The sequence below is a fragment of the Corvus moneduloides genome, chromosome 7, assembly GCF_009650955.1.
Source record: "Corvus moneduloides isolate bCorMon1 chromosome 7, bCorMon1.pri, whole genome shotgun sequence".
In the NCBI taxonomy this organism is placed as follows: Eukaryota; Metazoa; Chordata; class Aves; order Passeriformes; family Corvidae; genus Corvus; species Corvus moneduloides.
The window spans coordinates 20,390,196-20,414,193 of record NC_045482.1 but is presented as its reverse complement, the minus strand read 5'-3'; the positions used below and the strand labels follow the sequence as shown (position 1 = coordinate 20,414,193).

Below are 23,998 nucleotides of genomic sequence, written 5' to 3'. Positions count from 1 at the left end.
TTCCTGCTTAGGCCCATCTGATGCAAGGTGTAGTCATGAGTTGAGCATATTATTGAGTGTGGGTAACACACAGAAACAGAAGGCTGGGTTTCTCCTGGGCACCCCGGGTTCATTCTGCCCATGGTCAAAGGGAGCTGGATGCAAGTCTACCTTTCTTCCACAATACTCTGCTCTGGCTATGCCTTGCTGCATCAGCTTGAGCACATGCCCTTCAGGTGAGCAGCCACTAGCTCCATTCCCTCCATGATCCAGGTACATCTATTTTAAGAGACTGAGAGAAAATAGAAAAATCAAAGAAGAAGGATGGGGAGAGCACTGATAAGCAGTGAATAAGGCAGGAGAGGAAAACTAAGGGAAATGCAACTGTTGTAGACAGGTATGACATGGAGAGGAGAGGGAATTACAAAAGAACTTGATCTTCAAGAAGTCAGAGAGGACACAAGTGAGAACAACAAGAAAAAGAAGCTTCAATAACAAGGGAGAGAGGAAAACATTATGGAAACTGTCCTGTCATGACAGGTCAGAAAAAAGGACAGGACAGACAGCAGCACACCTGGAAATAAAAACTGGTGGTGAAACATGAGGAAAGGCAAATGAAGTATGCTTTACAGTGTGCTGGGTTTGTGATGATGGTAGAACAAAGAGGAAATGCAAGGAAAATAGCTGGATAATGAACCTGAGTAAGGGATGAATCATGAAGTGTTGGGAAGCTGGATGTCACATTCATTACAACATTGTAACTGATTAAGATGTCAATCTCATGTGGGTAAGGCAGCGCTTCCTAAAGCTGAGTTGGGCATGATATCCTGCCAGGGTTGTGTGGATGCTTTGTACTGTACACCACAGATAGAATCCCCTGCAGCCCAATCAGAGTCTTTCACTTATAGAAGTAACTCTTCTTTTAATCCTAATCACCTTTAGTAGCACCCACTCTCAATTCTCATTTCTCACTCAATCAGTGTCCTTCAACAAGTCTTCTCTTGTTCTGCTGCCATAACTGCAATTCACAGAACCCTGCATTATGCTATAGTTAGCTATGTTTATTTGCACATGCATTTTAATGGATAGTCTGAATATAGCACTGGGTTAAAGTCAGGGACACACTAATTGAATGTGAAGCACAACACAGAAAAGACAGCATTCAAATAAGAGTTTGCTTGCTAACACTGCAAGCATATGAAATTCAAGAATCATATATCTATCTTACACTTTGTTCCTGTCCAGGATATATGGGCCTGACTCACTATTTGCTGATTGGACACCACCAGCACCATCTCATGGAGATGAACTTGGTAAGCTACAGCTACTTAGATAAAACAGACCCCACCCATCTAGAAAGACCAACATGTCCTGAGTCAAGAGGCTCCCCACACATTTCCTGTTCCATGGTGCTTGTAAAGGATTTTCACTTATTCATTGGCTTAGCAGCAAAGAATACTTTTTATGTTTGCTGAAGCTTCTATGCTGCACTCATGCTTATATCCCAGGCAAACTCAAATCCCTGAAATCCTAGCTGGATATGGGGGGAAGGTCATCAGACACACAGAAGAGCTCATATCATTCTCAGCTTCCCAATGGTCTGTAACTTCATTCATTGTCAGGCCAGGGAGGGGGCCAAATGAGATCAGAGAGCATCTAACACAGCAGATTTATACAGGCTGCACTCACTGCCTTTTCCTGCCATGCAGTGTGGATAGAGCATCCATCCAAAGAATAAGAACTGTCTTTCAATAAATGCCTTAAGAATATATAAGTGTAACATATTTCCAGGAAAATATATTCCAATTTTGGGTCTCTAGTGACACATGAGGCAGAAATAATATCAGCTAGGAAAAACAGGACCAAAAGCAAAGATGTTCTTAATGATACACAAAATTCTAATTAAAATGTCTCAGCAAGCATTGAAGTTTATTTGCTGCTGATATTGTGACATGCATACTGAATTTAATGTGTAATCAGTGCTAATCCATTCCAACCCATGCAATATCAGCAACATTAAAGCAGACCACAAGTAGAATTACACAAATAATGAGTACAGCTCAGAAAGACAATTTAGAAAGGTCCTTAAATATCATCCAAGACTACGGCAAGATTAAAGAAATTCTGTGACCCCAGAAAACTGTCTTGCTCTCCTTCAGGCCTAATTGAAATCTGCAGCTGGGTGCAGTACTTGTTCCTTTTAACAAGATATCCCTAGTAAGGAAAAGTGTCAACACAACTGCTATAATTATTTCTATCTTAACAATAAAGATTCTTCATGCCTGCCTACAGTCCAGACCAGGAGTTGTGTGTCTGTAGAAGCCTAATTCATTTGTTCTTCTGGAAACAAGAACATATATATTTGGAGGGGCTTACTTTTCTTGCTCCTGTTGCTTCATTTGTTCTTTATAAACAGATATATCTGTACACTTTTAAGATCTCTTAGAATGTATATATTGTTTCATATTATAATTTGCTTATAATTTAATTGATGCCAAAACAGAAGCACCTACAAACATTTTTAATTATCCAGCTTGAGATTACCTACTCATGTGGTTTTATTTTTAAAAATGTATCTCAATAGCTTCCTTAAGGATCAGGAGCACCAGCTGAGCAATCAGTTAATGATTTTTATCATAATTACAAGATTTAGCATCTGTCAGACCAAAACCTGTTTCCTAAAGAACAGAAGGCCTGACCTTGACTAGAAAATAAATCTCAAGTCACAATTATGAAAATTATAATTTCTCCCTTTTCCACGAAAAGCTTGCCAAGAAAGTTAAATGAATTTCAGAAATATGTAGGGACACTGCTGTTAAATTACATGGAAATCTGAATATAAAAATTCTTCATGATCTTCTTCCAAAGTATTCTAAAATCCAAGTCAAGCATATTTTAATCTTGCACTGGTATAGACCTGCTTGCTTCTCTAAAAGGCCACCAAAATGCCACTGAAGTTAAAATGGATGAGTTAACCTTTTGAAAAGTACTCACAGCACCACAATTATTCTGACCTTTGACTGTACAATCCTTTTACTTTGCTAGCTATTCATTTAATGCCCATTTGTAATTTTTAAAATTATTACTACACGACTGAAAACATTTGTTTAGCAATCCATCACCATGACATGCAGCAGTTTGCAACAATGAAGGATTTTGGTACAGGCAGTTTTAATTATTTAACCAATAATAAATAAGGCAAGGACCTATATGTAGGGGAGGCAAAAACTACAGGAGGTGTGGAAGCCCACAGAGAATTGCTGTGAAATGTTTTCACAAGCATCTTAATGCATAAAGCTGTTTTGATAGATAAATAAGTGTTGAGATTAAGAAAAAAAAAAACCACAAAGGAAAAACACAAAACAAAACCCTTCCAGCCACCCCCCAAAAAACTGATGTGGTTGTGGCCCATCCTTCAGCAGTAGAGAAGAAAGGCTCATCTCCACAGCCCTGGGGACTTCACTTCAGCTGTAAGAGGAGAGAAATGGTCTGGATTCCACTAAATCCTGTACAGCTAATGTAGAACAAGAATTCTTACCTTGATTCTCTTCATAATGAAATGGAACTTGCACTGACTAGCACAAAAATGTTATCAACAGTCATGAAACAGCAGTCTATCCCCCCACTTCTTCCGAGTTTGGTGATTGATAAAGATTACCAGGAACCTTTCTCCTCCACTGACAACAATTCACCTGTTGATCTTTATCAGCAACCTATTAGTTGAAGCACTGGTGACAGTACATTTTGGTCAGCAATGTGACTCCACAGCTCAAGTGATCTCTTGGGCACTTGTATATCTCCAGAAGACCTCTTCTACGTGTCCCCCTCTCTTAAATGGAGAGGATCTAAGTTTGCAAGGCCATTTCAGAGAGATAACACCCAGTGCAAAAGGTTGACAAAGTCAGAACACACTTCTGCCCAAATCCCATGTTGAAATACATTCATAAAGGGAGAGGAAACAGACTCTGATGCTGAAATATATAAATCAGATGTGAAATTATGACATCCAGCCAGCAGAAGAGCATAACAGCAGCACCAAAACAAAACTAGTATTTATTACTAAGTTCCACTGGCTATGGCAATATCTTTTAACTTACTTCTCAGTAAGAACCAATGAGTAAAACTAGGTCTTAAAAATCATTCGTGCACTGATAAATATAAAGGCCAGAAGGCAAAAGCATCCAGAAGTCAGCAGTTCTGTCACCTACACTTCTGTAAGCACTTCCTTATCAACTGGAAATTTTTGAAACTGTAAAATAGAAAAATGTCAGTTCTAAAAGAATGCAAATTAGACAACTTAAGCAAAGTAAGACAAAAAATGTATCATGAGCCAACTGCTAGATATTGAATAATTTTCAGCAACTGCAATGCACCAACCCTGAAGGCAACAACAAAACCCATTGTAAATCACAGCCAGTGTATGTAGCTCTGTTTAAGAAAGTATTCAGACGCAGTTTGATTAACAACATTATTAACTGTTCCATAGGAATCTTAGAATAGCTAACTCTCTCTTACAGCAAGAAAACACAAAAGAAGCCTATACTTCATTTTAGGTTATTTTAATGCTACTGTATTATTTACTGCAACTCTAATGTCTCTCATTTATTTAACATTCTCCAGCTATGCATTAAAAAGGAAATCTGAGTGTTTACGGTGAATATCATTTCAGCATTGACTAACCTCTCAGCACACAAGAACTGTGACAAGTCAGTCCTACTTTCAAACTTTGACAAGATTTTTAATAACTAAAGAAGCAAAGAAACTTCCAAGAAGTTCACTAGAAACATGACAACTTATACAAGAGAAAAAAATAAAAACCCTAGAAACAAGACATTGTGGTGGAAGGGAAAAAGCAATCACTGAATTTTCTAAAGAGGTGAGAAAATTGACATGTAGGCAGGTTTAAATCACAGAGGAAATAAAGTAAATATCAAATGAGGAAAGCTGACTGCTGCATCCCAGTGGAAATGTCTTAAATTAAACCAGAGAGATGCAAGAGTGAGAAACTTACAACAGTAACCTTTTGAGATCAGGTCTGCATTACAAAACTATTTGAAAAGGATAACTAAACCCTCATCCTGTTCTGTCCTGTGTACATGGTTCAGAATTAAAGGCTGGTATCGAGACAATTCCTTCTCTGGCTTTTCTCAATAGTCTGAACAGCAGGAATCTAATGCAGCCATTCATGAAGAACTAGACTGAAAATTGATTATGTTAGGATGAAAAATGTTCCCAAAAACTTCCATTATATATGCTATTAAATTATCAGATCAAATATATAAGGACATAACCATAACAGTAAATATAATATACGATGAAGTCCAGTGTTTTTCCTTTTAATGGGACCTTGAAAACATGTCAAATATATCCCATATATTATTCATCAAATTGACACCTTGTCTGGCTGGCAATTTTATACTTTTCAGTATATATTAAGAATATGTATTTCTGACAATTGTTTAAAAAGAAAAAGTCTTGTCAGGTGTGCACTGATGAAAACAACTACCACCTAAATATTTACTCCTGCTTACAGCAGAGGTAGTGGAAAGCAGCACTACCTCTAGACCATGCTGTCCCATAGCCGTGTATCAAAGAAAGAAAAGAGAAAGAGCACCAGAAGTTGGGGGATTTTAATGAGAATTTGCCAATTTGTCAAAATCAGACCATTATGTAGAGAACTGAATGATTTCAATAAAATTATAGCAGAATTCAAAAGCAGATCTTCAGTGGAAGCTAAGAGAACCAGCTTCTCACAAGGAAGTTTCCCTGGTTTTCTGTCAGCACATTTACTCACTTAGCCAGCCCAATCTGAAACGTTCAGGTCTTCCATTTACCATCTCTTCACACCGCGGTTCAAGCATAAGACTGAATAACTGAAATGTCACAACTTTGCAATTAAAAATGCCTAATGTATAATACTTCCAAAATGAAAGAAGTTCTTCACTGATTTCTCACATCATCCGTCAGGCTAGATTTAAGTTGAATTAGTCCACTGGAAACCTTTTCCAAACTTAAAATCGACACACATTATTACAGTTTCATTGGCTAAAATAGCTAAATAACATTGGGAGCAGCAGCAGCATTTCACTTAGCAAATACCTGCTATTAGGGTCTTATGTGCAGAGACATAATAATAGAAACATAGGTAATAGGTAATGAAACAATATCCAAAATTACATACAGTTTTTCTATAACTTTACAATTCAATATAACTTGGCATTTTGGTCTTCTATATTGGAAACTGTGTTACTCCTCACCTTAAGTAATGCTTACTTTTATCTGAAAAGGTGGGTAAACTCTTCCATTTTTTCAGAAGCAAGGATGACTGTCTCAAAGCATAAATTGAAACAGTTCTCTAACTGCAAAGATCAGTGCTGGAAATTTAAGCTGTTATCTTAAGATTTTCTGAAAAACCACCAACAGATATATTTGGGGACTGAGGCAAAAAAGGTGTAAAGTTCATCCACCTTCTTTCTGTTCAGTGTAGGTATGTTATAATTCAACAGTGAGAAGGTTACCGTTTGGGAATTAGTAGATAAGAAGATAAAACTTGCCAGGCACTCTAGACATCAGTTTCTGTTACCCAGAATTGAAAAGCTTTTATCTCATTCTTTGTTGCAGTCAGAAGAGGTGATTGCTTCTCGTGCTCACTAACAGTGGAATGGGTCCAGGAATAGATTAAATTGAAGCCCTTTTTTTTTTTTCTGGTCATATATGTTTAAAAGCAGAGTTTACAGTTTCCCGTTCACACATTCTATGTATATTTCAGAACCTAGTCTCATAATGAACATTACATGTACTAGGTTTTCAGGCACAAGATTTTCCATTAGAAGAAAAGAATTTTGATCACAGTCCATTGCAAGAGATGAAAAATAATGGAACAGTTTTTTCAGCGATAGAATTCTAGTTCACTAATAACAACATGCATCCTTTCTATTAAACACCAAATTCATCCAGCCCTACCATGACATTCACAGGCATAGCAGCAGTACGAATGCACAGTAAGATCTCAAATAGCACTGCTATTTTCTTCTTAAACACTGTAGAGACATGAAACCCAAAGCTTAGACATTAATGGTACACATTAATCCAGAAATCTAAACGATCTTAAAAATAGGAAGATAAAAAAAGCATAAGAAAGTAAACCTTTCCAAAAATCTTTTCAGGGACTGGAATGGAATAAATGCTTCTGGAAGTTGAGAAAAAAGTAGTTCTCAAAGACATGTGGTAAACTACCATTTATCATTCTCTCTAAATGTGTGATATAGATGTATGGTTAATAACACATTTTACTCTCAGTGGTATACAAACTGGGATCTGAAAGTAATACAGTCATTTATAAAACCAGCATGTGTCCTTGTGGGAAGAAATATCCTCTCAAAACTGCATTTTGGCTTTATTGCATATAAAAATGTGAGAAAAGCACAAAAATCTACCAGTTATTGATAATCACAGATGAATTAATGGATTCACAAACTATAAGTCCTGTGAATTTCCCAAGGAATGTTATTTTACTATTCATTAATTTTTGTAGAACTCCAATTCCTGGATGGTTTATTCCAGTAAGACATTTCAGAAATTCTACTGATAAATATTGTCATGGAAAAAACATCATTTTTATTTACTTATGTGCAGTGTGTGACTCGAGTAATGGAATAATTCTACTTTTTGCTTAAAAGTGTATTTTAGTGTAATAAATATTAATATATATATTCCTAATTTTCAGAATGATTTCTCACAAAAACTTTGTAAACAATGGAAATCATTGTGCCACAGGTGTGTACTCATTGCATTTACAGGTAACTAATTAAAAGCCAAGAAAGCCTAAAGAAGCTTCCTATAATGCTAAAGTTCCATTTTCCCTGCAATGACCTTCAACCAATAAATATCACCATATTCACTCAGTAGCATGTAAGTAGGATATAACCACTTATGATGGTTAGGGACCCACCAAGGATGGTAATCCAGCAGCAGCATTTACCCCTTTGGCATGAAAGCCCAAGTGCACTGGAAGTAGGACAGCCAAAACCAGTCTGGACATGGGGCAAACAGGGGCAAACAGCTCTAGGTGGCCCTGAGTTTGCCTCCAGAGATCCCTTCCAACCTCAACTATTGTGAGATTCTGTGAAAATGGGAGCTGTAAACCCCTCTTGTTAAAGCGCAGTGAAATATGCAGCTGTTACTAGCAGAAATTGGTACCTCACTATGTGTGGCACTTCAAAAATGAGAACTTGGGCCACGCTCTTCTCATTCACTAGCTGTGACTATGCAGTTTGTCCCAGCTACCTGTGTGCAATCCAACCCAGGATCCAGCAAACACTTGGGGATACGCTTACCTTCAGATATATAAGTAGTCCAGCACAGTCAACCAGCACTTTTATATGTTTGAAGGCAAATACGGCCTTTCATTTATTTTATATCAACGCCTTTAGAGCAGTATGATGCTTAGGATTTATGATTTACTAGATTTATTACTCTTGTGAGCAGTATCTGCATTTTGAACTCAGAACCTGTCATGTCAAAATAACAAAACCAGTGAGAAGAAATCACATACCTACTATGAGTGATTCCAAAGTCAGCACATGAGCTCAACAGTAAATTTGTGGAAATTATTAATAATTTACTTGCCATTTATAATTTACTTGAGATTTTTTTTCCTTTTTTACTTACTGATGAAACGTCTATGAGTGGATCACAATTTTCTCATATTTATTATTCATTACAACTATTTGCTGAATAATTTCTGCAAACAGTTCCTCTTTTGTAGCTCAATCCCATTGTGAATGTTTATTATTCAAAATTTAGTCTGTGAAACTAATTAAGCCATGTATTAGACTTTGTTCACTGTTTGCACGAACATTATTCTTATAACCAGTATGAATTCTGCAAATAGCCTCCTCTCCAGTATGAACTTAAATTGTATTATTCTGTGAACACTCCTGTAAAGTTTCTTTGCTAAAACATCCATAAAAAGCAAACAGCATGAAATAAAAGAATTTTAAAATCTGTACAAATATTAGGGGTCATTTTTTCTTCAGGACCAACTAAGCCTACCAATAAAAGTACAATCTCAATTATTGACCTGCTCAAATGACGGAACAAGATCTCATTCTTCTCCTCATAGTCAAAATAAGGAACACTGTAGTAACAAAAGCAGATGCCTTTTTTTTCTTGCATGTTCCTTGTATCCAGTTTTTCCAAGTGTTCCAAGCACTGCTTGAAGCAATATGGCAATCATTTGTTTAATTGCTACATCATTGCAGGGTGAGTCTAAAACTGCTAGGGTTTTAGTGGGAAGAAGATGATGGAAAAGGGAAATATACAAAATGTAAGCGTACAATGCACACATCACACACCTCTTCCAGAGCCCCAGAGTTTTCACATAACTGACCTCCATGGGTTTGTAGAGATTCCCATCACATGCCAAGAATTTAAAGCCTTTTCACTTTGTTTTTCTGGATTTATTATAGATTTTTAAGACTTGGCTCATATCTTCAGCCTTCTTGCATACATTTGCTCATATCTTCAGCCTTCTTGCAGTCTGAAGGACCCAAGAATTTTTTTAAAACCTGAATTTAGCAGCTGGAACTTTAAGGTAAACACCAGGTATTGAGAGATGTGCAATGAATACAAGAGACCTGCCACTGTTAAAAGGCAGTAGTGTTGCAGGGCTCCTTCACAAATTTGAGAGGGGTAAAAGATTTGCCTAGCTGCACACAGCCACCCAGCAAAACACATCAAATTACTGCTCAGGATTGTAGCATTAAGAATTAGAACTGAAATAATATTAAAATGATACTCACAAAAACCTTTCTGCAGAGGGATGAATTTGACACGGACTCACCCCTCAATGGTTAACTTAATCTGAACTCAAAGGCAGTAATACTATTAATACTAGTGATGATCTGATTCAAAATTCAGTGATTTCTAGAATTAATAGTTCCACTGGATTCCAAAGAAATCATTCAGAATTTGTCTCTTTGGGAAACAACTCTTAAAAAATGTACAAATGAAAAACAAGTTTTCTAAATTTTGCTCCATTTCCACTAGTGGATACTAAGACAATTTAGCCGTATCTCCCTTTCCAGGACAGATCTCACATTTCCTCATGGAATTGCTAGTTACATTCTCTTACCAGTGTGCTTTGATCTTTGTGTTAGTGCCACTCTTGTTTACAAAATGGGAATGGTGCAGTTGGAAAAGTGGTTTACAATGAAAAAGCACTTGAAGCACAATACTGATTCAGAATAGTGGAAAAATACAGTAATTAGAATGCATTTTAACCAGAAAAAAAAAAAAAAAAAAACGAACAAAACAGGAGGGAAAAGCTGGATTTTTTTTTTTTTTTTTGGTCAAAAACTATTTTGGGACATTTTTGTATTAATTTTACACATTTTACATATTCTGTAGCCATTCTCTCTCCCCCAAGAATATGAATAATTATTCTAGGATCATTACTCTTCACATCTCCAAACAGTTAATGCTTTTTTCCAGCTGGAAATCTATGCACTGGTTACATTTTTTATTATCTCTTCAGAGGTATACTGCATGTAGACAATTTTTGGGTCTTTTTCCTTTCCTTCCTTCTCATCTTAGGAGCTGAGATTTTCCCTTTCTTATGTGTTAGCTTGGTGTGGATGAAGCCTCAGACAATAGCACACAAGGCATTCCCAGAGGGAACTGGAATACATTTCATGTCATTGGGCTAGCCACAGTTAAGAAACTACAGGCTGCTAGTGAAAGCTACATTATAAACTATTCCATGCCCTTTGCTGCAATTTCTGAAAATTCAAAATTTTTACAGCCTCATTAAGGAAGCTTCTTTTCTAACATAGGTGTCTTCATTTTGATGTCAGCTCCTGAGCCATAGCAAGGTACCACCACAGCAACTTCACTTTAAATTGTGCTGTCATTGGGTTTAATGTTCCTACCACGTTTTTTAAGACACTGTGAATTCCAGTGAATCCTGCAATGAATTTCCAAGATGCCATGAAGAAACACTTCACTTTCACTATTTAAGCAAAAAAAAAGCTTTAGTGAGTGCCTGTGTAAGATCAAGAAAAATGCTTAAATTACTTTAATACGGTTGCCCTTTAAACTAAAAGAAAAATAACCAAAATGGATTTCTAGTACAAATACAGATATTTGGTCACAAGATGTCAGAGCTTACATCTCCTTTCCAAATACATTATACACTATAGGTACCTGATGGCCTATTAGCTCAAACTTCTTAAGGTGCCCTTGCTGACCAGTTCATGTCATTAAGCAGTGGAGACAAAGTACTGAAAGCTAAATACATATCCTGTGATTCTTCCCTTTGGTCCTATTTATGGTTCCCTTTAGAAATACAGGAGTTAGCTGTGAAAACTGCTACTTTTGAAATAAATTCCAGTGGTCCAGTGATTTGAACCTCCTTGAGGTGTGTTTTTATCCGTGTTGCCAGGATAGGTTCATCAGGACAATCTGTATCTGTCAGCAGTTCTTCAAAAACCTTTTAGTAAGCCTGCAATAGCACTGCCACAGAGATGTACATAAGTGACACTGATTATAGAAAGAAAATTCTACCAAGCTTACTTCCAATTGCTAGCAAATAATACACACAGAATTAATGTGCATACTTCACTGGAAGAAAGAAGAATTGTATTTTATTTATTAGGAATCCCAGACATTTGGAACTTTCATCTTCCAGGACAGAGTTATTTTTCCTTGGGGTTATAAAAATAGTTTTGTAACCAGTTATATGTTTTTAATTTTGCAGTCTTCTTTCCTGAACATTAAAGCAAGCTCCATGAAGTTAAAAAAACTTAATTACATCTAACTGGCTAACACCGCTGCATGTCTATAATTGTGTGTCACCTTGCAACACTACATTGTCTAAATGTTTTCTTTTTCCTTTTGGCAATCTACTTAATAATTCCAAGCACAGCTGATGAAAGATTACTTCTAGAGAAATACTTCTTATTACAATATTGTACAGAAAATAAAAATTCTTATTCAGATGTACACAATATTTTGCTGAAAGGCATTTAATATTAGTTTAGAACATTTGTACTGACAGCTGCTCAGCAGGACAAAATCTCTCCATTTGATTAGAGTCTTCAGGCAGTCTCATGAAAATTGTTACTGAGAAAGAGTAATTAGGGTTCTCCCTCTCTTTCACCTTCGGTAATGGGTTTATCTAAATGTGCAAGGAGGCTTACTTTTAATGGTTTTAATCTACGTATATATAGAGGGGGGTTAAAACTACAGGTCCATTTTAACCCAAACTATTCTATGATTCTATGATTTATGAAGGGTATGGTTATGTTAATACAAAAACTGACAAAGGATAAATACAAAACAAAACCACCAAGTTTCATAAAACTAAGTAGTTGCATAAAATTGAAAAATAGCAGAAATTCTGAATGATAGTTTGAAAGGCACTGTTAGTAAAACAGCTGCTTCAGGGTGCAGTTCAGTATGATTTGCTGACTTGTTTTTGCTAACACCATCTTATTTAGCTGTAATAAACGACTGATTATAGCACTGTGTCACGTGAAAAGGGGAGACTTCCTTTACCCTTAGTGTGGGGACATTTACTCAACTCGACTCAGAGGATGAAAGCCAGCTGTGTAGAGAATGACCTTGATGTTTGTAATCCCACTTTCCTTTGCTACAGAATGAAAGAAGGTCTAGGTCTTATGCTAAAGAAAGTAGAGCAGAGAACTGAATTGGCTTAAATTCTGCCACTGCTTCCTGCATGAACCCAAGCACACTGGTGCAGTCAAAACTGCTGTGTATTCTGAGCACACAGTCTGGCACACAAAGGCTTAGGTTTGCAGAAGTTTTAAGAATTCATAAGTACAAGTTAAGTGACTTGACTTGCTACTACTAAAAACTCCAGCTCTGGACAAATGTTAAAAATTGTGTTCTTTGAGAAAGAAGGCAATGATTATTCTGCATTAGTCACACAAACTGGTCTTTGCTTTGAGGATATATTATTGTGTCATAGTACCATGCTGTAAAACAGAAATAATAATAAACACTAATTTCACAAGAGTATTATAAAAGGGAGACACTAACATTTGTAGTTTTGATGGAACCCATCACTCTTATGAGGAAATCGATAGTGTCATATTCAGAGAAAGATTTGAATGCTGCAGTGAGCCAGGGGGCCACACACTGAATGAAGCACATCTTTAAATGACATATTTGCAAACTGTCTGTTAAATGAGTACTATCCATCTTGTGACCTGAATGAGGCAGGCAAGGAAAGAGTTGGAGAAAAATAGTGTTCTCAAATAATTAAAGTCAGTATCATAATACAACACATTTCAGCCCAAATACTTTAAAAGTTTGGCTAAGCTCCTAGCAACAGAATGAAAACTGTTCCAATGAGAAGTTCTGGGAACTGTAAATATAGCCTTGTTTCCTGTATTAGATCTAACCTACTGTTATTACAAAAATCCTCACAAAACTAATGAAACACTTTGCAAACTAACACAAGAACAATTTGGAATAGCATTCCAATGGTGGAAGATCAAATCCTTCAAAAGGCTTTGTTTATGCTGTAAGAATTTTGAGACAGGCATTCTCTTTTGAATGAGAGCGACTTAGTTATTTTCTATGCAAGAAAAAAAATAGGAAAGAAAAAATCTTATATTGACAAGATCTGTTCATGATTGGAGCCTGGTATAATCACTCAAGATTATGACCTCAGAGTCAGTGGGTTTAATTAGTATTTAAGTGCATGTACTTTAGCTACATTTAATTACAATCCCAGATTCCTATCTATTATTTGACAGATGATTGCTACTATTTGGCATTCAAACAGCTTCCAAAAAATAGGAAGGGAAAAACCCATTAAGAATAATAATTAGTGATACAGCATGCTGCTACACAAAACAAGCCTACAGCAAATACTAGATCTCATAAACACACACATACAAAGACTTAGTCATCAAAGTATTAAAGCAAAAGAAAGCCCTAAACTGAGTTATGTTTTGTGTTTTCTCTTTGTTTAGATTATGATCTCACATTTCAGTTCCACAGACTAGAAGCTCGTGTGGTAGTGCCCATGAGACCCTAGTATCACAGATAAATCTAAAGAATCAGAATCTCCAGATATATATTTCTAAGGATAAACCTGAGCACTGCATCCATACTGATACTATACAATATACTATATGCTGCCAGGCTTTGCAATATTGCAAAGTTATTGCAAAATGTTATTGCCTCCTTTCGTAATATTGAAGAATGCCATCAGTTCAATTGATATCCAAAACAGCCACAATGATGTTTGCAATTAAAAAGTGATTCTGCAGTTGAGCTCTTCTTGCCTCCAACTTAATAGGATTTTGCCTAACTTCTGAAAAAGGAAATAAAAAAGGACAAATACACAAGAAGCGATCTAGTACCCCTAAAGATCTGATTGTTACCACTTCAGGGCATGTTGATTTACCTCAGCATTGAGAATTTGTTTGTTGTCTTTTCCTCCATCTGCTCATATTATATAATCTATTTTTAATGTTGACACATTTACATTTTAAAACAACCCAGAGACACATCTTTACTTATATAGCTTGCTAAATGAGAATAAAATTCAAACTGAAATGCATCAGCTATTTCTGCTGACACCCAAACTATGTACTTCTTTCTCTTACTTCTCTGAAACTCTTCCCTTGGATTTATAAATCCTGTCACTTTTTTGGTGTAACAGACCATATTGTCACCATAATTTGTGATTCTTAAAAATCTCACACTATTTACAAGGTTATTTGTCTTAGGTTTACAGATCCTTCAATTAAACATGTATATGAGCAAGTCTTAATCTCTTTTGGTTGTAAATTAAAAGTGCACTTTTAGGTGTTACAGGGCTTAGAGATTATATTTTTAAGGCCAAAATACCTAAAGTTATAAAAAACCTGAATGAGTAAACACCATTAACAGGGATTGACAGAACAGTATACAACAATAATGTGAAGAAAGTGTTAAATTACTTATACAGAAATTTCATCAAAGTCTCTGCTCAACTTCCTGTTTTGTTTAATAGATGAGAAATCTAGTTAGGCTGTTCCTAAGTCAAGAACTGGACAAATCCTGGAACGCTAGAGTGTGAGAAATAGGAGTATTGCCAGTAAGGGAGCTAAGTGAGCAAAACCCTGAGTGGGATTGCACTGCAAGGGGGAGCTCTAGGAGTAAGAGCAGGAATCAGGGGTAATAAGCAAGCCACAAGGACAAGGTACAGTAACATGCAGTGTGAGTAAAACAAAAGCAACCTGCTGAGTGTCCCAGAGCAATGAGTGCAATTTGCTCCCATGTCTGATGGGTAGGCAGCTATCAGTCAGCCTGACACCAGTCTTCAATCCTGGAAGACCAGTTACATGCAGGTGACATCTGTAGCTGAGCATTGAAAAAAAGACTACATGAATATCCATCTGAATTTTATAAACATAGGACAATTTCCATGCACAAGTATAACATGAACACTTAAAATATCTTAGATACTGCTATGTAGTTAAGCGGCCTGATTAGGTCATTGAGAGCTTTGAGTTGACAGTGATCTCAGCCCATCATTATTTTCTGTGGTTTTAGCCTGGTCTTCATTTCAGAGACAGATTTTAGTGAGATCCTCAACTTTCTCCCTATATATAGACATCTTGCTTGAAAGAAGCAGTACTTTATATGTGTGAAAGCAAATATGTGGCTGTCGACAGTTTATTTTATATACCATAGCAGAAAAATTGTCTGCAATGCCTGTGTGAACCCATTAGCACAGAGCTAGATGAGGTATTACACTTCATCTGCAGCTGAAAATTCTGTCAGTTGACAGAAAAGGGGCAGAGGGACAGGGGAAATACAGACAGGCAATAGATATAAAGAGACAGAAGTTTAATAGCAAGTATATCAGAAAAAAAGGGTATGAAATACATTTGATGCAGGTGAAAGATGTCAGCTTATTGCTTTTTATTTATAGACCTGCATAGAAGTGTACAGTGCTTTGTCATATAAAAATTAAATTGATGCAGATAGCTCAAAGAGTAGACATGTGAAATCATAATTGGCATATAGAGAGTAGTAGAATGAGTTAAATTATTGTGGAATAGGAGCTGGTTTATCCTCTGGTTATCACAATAAAAATGCAATGAATTATATGAATTATTCTGAAGAAATATCCAGTGTCTTGCTAATGAGATTCAAAGTGTCATTATACAATGTAAGGTGTTCAAACAGGAATTAGTGATAAGCAGATAAGTCTTAGGGGAAAAAAGAAGTGCAAGACTAGAAAACACATAATAGCAAAAGCCACACACAGACCTATTTGAATAAGAGATCTAATACCCTAAGAAAAAATTATTTCCTGAAAAGATGTCGTCTCAAAGACCAACCTTTTCTATAAACTAGAGAAAAGATAAAACACAAACAGAACTTCTTGAAGCACCAGTTAATTTCTGCTCCCAAAATACACCTTAAAGGTATCAGAATCCACAAACATTATCTCAGAATAGATCTTTCGTGTTTGTACACACTTAATTGTTCTGGATGATGCATGACTATTTTATTTACTTCATTAATACTTGAGTTCTACTAAGGAATTGAATGTTGTAAGGATTCAAAGGTTCAAGAGCAGTTGAACAGACTGATTGAGGTCTAAATCTAAAATAATGCTCAGCTAGGGCAATATCTCATATTCAGATCCAAAAATTATGATTACCTAACATGCAAGTGCTCTTTGGGTTGCCACCACCTATGATCTTTGTAGAAAGGAAGTAAGTTCTGTGAAGACTGAAGTAAGAGAATGAATGTGGTAATTTTCTGTGAAGTTAATTCTAGCGAAATTACTTGTTTATTTTGGGGTTTTTTTGTAAAATTAGCACAAGGTTTGTATAAGCATAATGGATACATGTATTGTGCCTATAAATTCTCATTCATATGGGATAGACCACTGTAGCAATGCTTTGAAGTTAACGAGCCTTCTCAGTTCATTACAGATAAAAATACTGAGTTTCCACCTTCAAATGAAATGAATAACTGTCAGCTGTGTAAACAAGTTTTGAATTTAATTTCTGGTACCGAGGAAGCAGCAACAGCAATTTCTTTTCATACATTTGATATATAGAGACAGGCAGCAAACACTAACTCTTCAAAAACTTCCCAAAATGGTTTTAATTACTTTTCTAATTTTTTTTTTTAAATGAAGACTTATGACAGTAACACATAGCAGAGATTATTTGTACTTCCAGCACTGTGAAGCAGCAATGGTTTATTCTTTTTGTACTTGATAGGATGAGCATTATTTACAAATCTAAATGATTCTGAATTTTGAAAGTCTCTATTTCACAAAGTAGCAAAATGATGTTTTAGACGGGATGCATAAGAGAATAAATACTCTTGGAAAACAGAAAATTTGAGAATATTTCTAATGGGAACACATTCACCTGACAGAAATAATATAACATATTTTCCCAAAGGACAAGGAGTTATTTTTACCTGTTTTTCTTCTTACAGAATCATAAAAAAAAAAATACTTTAAGATCATCAAGTCTAACCATCAAGCTATCACTGCCAAGTCCACCACTAAACCTTAAGTGCCACATCTACATATTTTACATACATCCACGGATGGTGACTCAGCCACTTCAATGGACAGCCTGTTCCAGTGCTTGATAACCCTTTTGATGAAGAAATTTTTCCTGATATCCAATCTAAACCTCCCCTGGCACAACTGGAGACCATTTCCTCTTTCAATCAGCACTGATTAAATGCAAATTCTAATACTCCGCACCACACACCTTCCACATAACTAAAAAAGTGTCAAACACTTCCCATTTGCTGCTGTCATTTAACATAAAAATTTATGAGGCATCTGACAATAGCTCACTAGATCACATTTACATGGATAACTCGGTCTGCATGGGCTAAGAAGGACTGAATTAATGAATGGACTGAATTAATGAATCTACTGTTGCTTCACAAGTCTGTCACTGAAGGGATAATCTGCAAATGCAGAAGCAGGGACTGGGAGATGCACTGGCTGCAGTCACTGATGACTCCCTCCTCTGCAGTCTCAAGAAGCTAATCTTGCTCAGGTCAGAGTGCTTGATCCGTGTTCCTGGGAATGACTCAGGACACAAGCAATAAGACAGCATGTGTGCACACTTAGGGTTTTCTTTCTCCTCTGTCCCAATTTCATTCCCAGAAGTGCTGTACTTATGAAAGGCACAGCGTGAGAGACCATAAGAGACTTACATCTTCTCTGCACAAACAAACACAGTCTGGGTGGCAGCAATGAAGCAAAAGCTTCCCTAGGGCACACACTAGGATTATCAACAAGGGAAGACTACTTCTGGATTAAAGCTTTGGCCCGCTGTCATCTATGGCAAAACTCCCACTGAAGTCAGTGTAGCCAGGATTTCACGTCTGTTGCAGCTATTTTGACTCCCTGCCTGTTCTGCCTTGGGACTTCCAGCCAGCACAAAAAGGGTCTTAACAGTGCCAGAAGCTTTTGTGTTATGAACTGCAGCAGAAGTCCTGAAACCCTTCACATAAACAACAAAATACTCATCAGCCTTAAGAAATTTAAGACACTGCCAAGCTCCAGGGGGTTCAAACCTGCATACACAAGTATGACATTTCACATTGGCACACCATGCTGAAACACCCGTATCCTGTTTAAGTGCTTTCTTTTTTTTTTTCCTTTTTATGAAAGTGTTATGGCAGAAAATTCATGTTTTGATTGAACACAGAGCAAGAAGCAAGCTAAATTATATACTCAATACAAATCTCATGCAATAATGATGAAAGTGTAAAATGACTGTAACAAAAGCAGACACTTCATGAAGTAGTCTCCTCTAAATTCAGTATGTGTAGGCAATACAGAGAAAATGGAAATGCATTAAAAAAAGATGAAACTGTAGATCAGACTGGCCAAAAGTCTTAATGAGACTGTAAAATATTATGATAAGTCTCTGTTTAAAATATACTCGGCCTTTGTCACTGCATATAAAACAGATAGAAACTTAGCAAGATGTCAGGAACATAATTGTAAGTCAAGCTGCCATGGAATTACAGTGCTCAAAAAACACAAAAAGCCAGTTCTGAGCTCCTGACACGATAAATTTTTGCTGACTTCAGCACAAAGCAAAAATAACTCAAATAATTGTAGGCTGCAGGACTAGACCTTGGTCGTTATTTCATCTAAACACAGAAGAGCTTTAGTTTAGTGAGGATGGCATGAACTTTGCAATGAACACCTATTTAAAAAGCAGTCAAAATTCTGCTGCTGCTGCTGCTGCTACTCAATGAAGAAGCAGCCACTTCATCTCAGACAGCATACAGATGCCCTACTTACAATACGTTAACAGTCCCTACAAAAGAAATGGATATTTATAGTTGGATTTATTAGACTTACATTGTCATGTAAAGACACACACACAATACTGTATTAGATTAGTTTAGATTAACTTAAGGTGTTGGGGTTTTTTCCTAACTCTGAGTCCATATTTTAATAGAAGCTTTAAAAAAAAAGGTTTAAACTTTAGAATGGGGTATATTTAGAATTCCATTCAGCTTTGCAAGGAAAATAAAAAGGCTGCAATTCAAGATCTTCTAGGAATAAAATTTCTCCTGAAATACATGACATTTCCAAATGGAAATACTATCAGAACAAACACTTGAGATGCAATTCTAGGTCTACAGAAACATCTACAGAAAGTAGAAACAACAAAGCATTTCATTCTAAAAGTTTTAAGCATAGCCACTGGTTTTTAGTTCTTCATCAACAGTTCATAAGTCCTTAGCTGTAATTATAACAATTAAGATAGTGCTCAGAACTGTTTTATGCTTGCTTAAAAATATTACTGCTGAAGCTTACTGAACTACTCTGGCTTGAGTAAATGCATGGCAAAAATAAAGCTTTGGAACACCTGCTTTCCAATGCAAGGACACACAATGGCATATGATCTTCCACCTTTCCTTTTAGATGGAGTCAAGGGAATAAAGTCACCCAAATATCTGTGAAAGACAGCTAACACTAAATATGTCATACATTAGGCATCATCCTTTGCAGTGATAAATTCTTTAGCAAGCTACATGTCTGGGGGGAGAAAAGGGCTGGGGAAAATGAATGTGCCTTAAACATCATCTACATCGTTCTGATGAGATATTTAGTTACACATCCCTCTCCTATTGCTAAGAAGGAGGATGCATCATGATAGCCATTCTGCAGAACATTCATCATCAGAAAATCAGGTTCCTTACAAAGCTTCTTTGCTTAACATTTTCCTATTTGTGTCTGTACCCAGTATTTTGTATTTGTAGGAAATTTCGTAATTGTAGGAAATACATAAATTTTTAAAGTATCCAAGGAAAAAAAACACGAGTTATTCTGCTAAAATAGTTGTCCAAAGGCAGAAAAAAATATTGCTAGATATTCAGAACTGGATATTTTAAAAATTATTTCATTCACAGGTGGTCCTTTACTAACCATCTAAAGACAACTAGGTACTTTGATTCCTATTGCTATCACTCTAAATTATTAACACTTGACTGTTAGAGCTAAATATTCAGAAAAGTATCTTCAGACTCTCCATCCTATTTCTTCTTCAGTGTTCTGGAAATCTTTCTGGATACTGTCCCTACATTCCATCTCTTCACACAAAAAGCTTTACATTCCATGTTTTCTGATTAATTGCTGTGATTTTTTCATGTGACTATTTAGTGAGAAATTTTTTAAAAAGTATGGGGGATCATGGAATCAGACTCTGGAACAAAAGAAGTCAGACAGGTGTTAATCTTCAGAAAACCCCTCAACCCTTTTCCACTTGAATTTTTTTTTTTCCTATGTGTTCCTTTGGTTTTTTGCTATGCTATCTATAATAATCATTGTTCTGTCTTCAGACTAAGTTTCTTTATACCTTCATTTACATTTTTCTTCTTCATATTCCTGTTCATCTAAGTTTATTTTTCATTGTATGGACCTAACCACCTCCTCTCAGCTTATCCCTACATTCACTCAAGCCCATGCCCAGTGATCTAAACTAGCTTTGACCATGATTTAAAAATTTTTACATTTGCCTCAAGCCTTTATACCTCCATGTTTCCCCGCATAAAGAAGTTTCAATCTCAATAATCTCAACAGGAACAATCAGTGAAAGGAGAAAAAGTGCATGCCCAGTGCCTTGATTTTTTTTTTTTTAATATTTTGGAATAAGTAACTAAGAATAGTAAGAACGTCAAAAATATAACAGAAATGGTGTTATCACCAACAAATACACTGAACTTCAATTTTTACTTAACAGTGAAATAACAAAGTAGAACCAGACTAAAGTAACTTATTTGAAAGGTTTATCATTATCTCAAAATGTAATACCTACAGTTTAAACATAAAATTCTAATTCCATATGCAGAATTGAATCTGCTGTTCAGTTAACTTACTTACAAGTCCCTTACACTAATTCATACATATTGCATACACATGGTGAACAGAATACATTTGTTTCAACTGCTGGATTACCTGATGAAGCTCAGCTTGACTACAAATGATTGGATGCCTGACAAAAACACAGGAAGAAACTCTTTAGGAAGAGTAATTCCTTATATGGTAATTTTGCTGGACACTCAACTCTTGACAGATGCCCCAAAACCAGTGAATACTGGGCATTTATTCCCATCTGTACTTGTAAGAAGATTATGACCTTTCATTTGCCACATGCGCCCCACAGCTGTTTCACCGCCACCTTGCATTACCTTAATAAGCTGAAGTGCATGAGCCGAACAGCGTAACCAAACCCCCAGGGTTGGGAGCTCCAGGAAACACTTAAACCAGCACATCATCTTTCATTGTGGGTAGAAACAAGATCAAGTACTTGAGTTTTGACCACTTTAGAGAGTTTTCCTCTTTGCTGCAACTTAGATTTGCCTTAGTCCTTGGGTAACAGTCTTCAGCACATGGTAGCCGAGGTCTGCCAGGAGGTCTTTAACAAAGAGCCCTCTTCTCTGCAGTGCATACACATTCTTACTGTCTATATGTCAGGGCAAGAAGCCCCATGCTTTGTCATCAGCAAGAGCATTGTGCAAGATTGCTGTCTCTTCTAAAAGCATTCCCTCCAGGGAATTCAAAATGATCAGGCAGTTTGAGAAAAGGCAATCTCAGCCTGGGCTGAATACAAATCAAATACATAAATGAAATTGCACATCACTTAAACTTACTGATGAGAAGTATTGACAGCAGCACAGCCTTTTCCCTTTCCCAGGATTCTTCGAGTCTAACTTATATACACCAAAATAATTACACTGCTCTTCTATACTGGTTATCAAGATGCTTCTGACACTACACACTGTCAGATTTCACGGGGCTGAAGGGTTATCTGTTAGGGCAGACTCATTAGTGGCCATTACATCTAATAGGGATTGAATAGTCACTACTGCGTGTTCTGCAAGGACGTTTGTTTTCAAAAGTATTATAGCAGTAAATCATAAATTCAAGTCTGAGTTTAACTGTAAAGCAATTCTATGCTTCTAGAATTAATAAGTTGTAATTCCTTTCTGTCTTTAAATTACAAAAATCAGAAATAGTTTCTCACTCTTTTGACCCTGGTCAAGATTTTAAACTGTCTCTTTTGGATCAATAGCTTAAGAATGGTGTGTAGTTTACAGTTTACCTGCTTAAAGGAAATACTTCACACTTATTTTATTCAAAACTCAGACTGAAAAGTGAGCGATGAGTTATGAAACCAAGGCAAACCATCTTGCATCCTATTTATCCCACCACACTCCTCCTGAATTATTTGCCCAGCTCGTAGGCTACATCCCAATCCAACAGAGATTTGCTTAATGGGGGGAGAAGATGCATTTTGAACAGGATTTGTTGATGGCTGAAGAGTGTAGCCAAGCCTCTCAGCATGGATAACAGCTGGCCCTACAATGCTCACCTTGAATAAGGTAATATTGGGAAGGTAATCTACAAACAGGTAACAAAGGTAAAAACTTCAGGGTTTACCACATTAATCTCTAAATTGCATTAAATAGATTGATGGGCAAAGCCTGACCAATCTTTTTACATATGATCACAAACCACCATATTTCAGTTACATTTTATTCTAAAAAGTAATCATTCGAGCCCCTATTTTTTTTTAAATTAGAAAATTGGCAGATTTTTTTAAAATGTGAATTTTTAATTCAAACTATTCACAGGAAAATTCAAAAGGAAGTGTGATAAAAATATTACAGAAAACTAATTCCAAGATACTCAATTTACAGACTTTTTCAAATTTCTGCCTTTGTTGCACCAAAATATAATACCAATTTCATTCAGTGCCTCTAGGCATAAAACTCCTTGATATAAATTCAACAAGAAAGAGAGCAATTACACATTCTGACCTGTATTTCTTCATTTCTCATGTATTTCTAATACAAGGGTGATTTCTATTTGCATTTTACAATTTTCTGAGTCCGCTAATTGTAAGACATTCTAAAATAAATGTAAATTGTCTGGATGGACACCATCCAATTTCTAATGGACAGGTGTTCATATAAAAATTCAACAGTATCAGCGACAAGCTAGCAGTAACTGGTGGGGTGAGGGGTAGAGAGAAATTATTTGGCTCTCAACTGAACTTCCTGTTTAACCACAGGGATGAGCAAATTAGGTCAAGTATGTGAAAGAGCAGCTGCACCATGCAGCAAACAAGGACTACTGGTGTATTAATATATAATATAGTAAAAATGTTTTGTTTTTCTAAACCACCATTTCATGTCTTGCAATTCAAAGCTGCTGCAGGAGAAAGTGGCCTCCTGCACTCTCAGCCTTTTTTCTGGGCTCTGTAGATTCAGCTCCTTCCCAGGCTGCTTGAAGCCTTGTGGCAGAGCAGTCCCTTAGCACTCACTGCAGCAGGCCACCTCTTGTCTACATGGAAAACATTAAAGGTGTCCAACATAGCAACTAATAACCAACTAATCTTCCCCCTACGGGATGAGAGATGTTTAAATAGCCCTGGCAGAATGAAATGACTGGACTGGGGGTGACTTTCTTATCCACAGA

General features: G+C 36.4%; 1 protein-coding gene across 10 annotated transcripts in view; it reads left to right on the top strand.

The window, feature by feature from the left end:
• Positions 1-23,998, top strand: part of B3GALT1 (beta-1,3-galactosyltransferase 1) — a 187,806-nt gene that overhangs the window by 109,798 nt on the left and 54,010 nt on the right. The window contains exon 3 of one of the 10 annotated variants that reach the window (XM_032113828.1): positions 1,225-1,292. The exons of the other annotated variants lie outside the window; for them this stretch is intronic. The gene's annotated coding sequence lies outside the window, so the exon portion shown is untranslated. The remainder of the gene's footprint in view (positions 1-1,224; positions 1,293-23,998) is intronic. 10 annotated transcript variants of the gene reach the window in all.